The sequence below is a fragment of the Suricata suricatta genome, chromosome 2 (assembly GCF_006229205.1).
Source record: "Suricata suricatta isolate VVHF042 chromosome 2, meerkat_22Aug2017_6uvM2_HiC, whole genome shotgun sequence".
Taxonomy (NCBI): domain Eukaryota; kingdom Metazoa; phylum Chordata; class Mammalia; order Carnivora; family Herpestidae; genus Suricata; species Suricata suricatta.
In genome coordinates, this window is record NC_043701.1 from 43,190,657 (window position 1) to 43,192,108 (window position 1,452).

The following is a 1,452-nucleotide window of genomic DNA, read 5'->3' on the forward strand; positions in this document are numbered from 1 at the left end:
CTTGTGCTGTCTCTCTCTGTCCCTCAAAAAAAATTTAAAAAAGATACATATATATGGCTGAAGATTCCCTACGTTTGAATGAATAAGGCATGGTAGCATTGATGGTGTTGCAAATGTGGGACTTTATTGATGTGTGACCAGAATGCCTCCAAAGAGGCATATATGAGGACACATGGATGGGACCATCCAGTGTTGTCTCTAAGTTAAGCTCTATGAACATGTACTTCTTCTATTTGTAACTCCTTATGCTAACCTTCTGTAGATATCATAGTTAGGCAAGCAAAAGGTGGTTTTCCAAGGGCAGTTTATGTAAAGGTATATGTGTTTGCATAATTTCCAGCTCAGGACTGCTTTAACTCCAGCTCTGGCCTATATACCCACAGTGACTGGATAAGGTTATCTGCTTGTATACCCAATGTGCTGTTATCTCTTTCATGACTTTACACATGAAGTTTAATAGCTGGTATACTTGTTGCACCTTAGAATCATGGCATACATGTTTTGTGCCACTGATAATTGCTATATCCTCTAGGGCATGTCCCCATTAAGAAGTTAATTTTTTAGATAACTAGTAGAGATAACAGTTTTTAAAAGTTTTAAAAATTCATTTTGGAGAGACAGAGTGACAGAATGTGAGCAGAGAAGGGGAGAGCGAGGGAGACAAAGCATCTGAAGCAGGCTCCAGGCTCCGAGCTGTCAGCACAGAGCCTGATGTGGGGCTTGAACTCACAAACCATGAGATCATGACCTGAGCCAAAGTCCGATGTCTAACTGACTGAGCCATTCAGGTGCCCCGAGATAACAGTTTTCTATACCTTCTCTCCCCAGCACACAGACTGTGTCATGAGGTCTGCTATATGTTGGAGCCTTTGACCTCACTACAGTGTCCTCTATACATGCCCTCACACTATAAAATCTGTGGACCGATGTCTGAGCATCGTGGAGAATAGTTGTGTAGCTCCCTGGATCATTCTTACTTGATCTCCTCTCAATAAGTCACCTTAAATAAAACTCACCTCAGAGTGTGACAGGTGCCTTGGGTACTGAGAAGCACACAGGAAGAGGAGCTGAGAGGGCTTCTGAGAGGGACCAGGCTAGTCTTCTAACTCAGAACTGGGGTGGCTGGTGGCACCATTGTTAGAGTTAAAAAAATGTGGGTGGGTATCCTGCTTCAGAGCAGGATAGAATGGTAGAGTGCCCACAGGATTCTAAGTGAAAAAGTCTAGGGCTGAGAGTGTTCAAGGCTGTCATCATGAAGAGTATTGATACTCTAAGCCATAAAAGCCAATGAGAACACAGAAGGGTGTAGAAAAGGTCTAAGTCAGAACTATGAGAAATATTGATATTTAAAGGACTGAGGCCAAGAGTTACATGGGAGAGGAGGCAGGTGCAGCCAATGAGATAGGGTTAGAGCATCTAGAAAATGTTATGAAATCTGTTAAGGATTTTTCA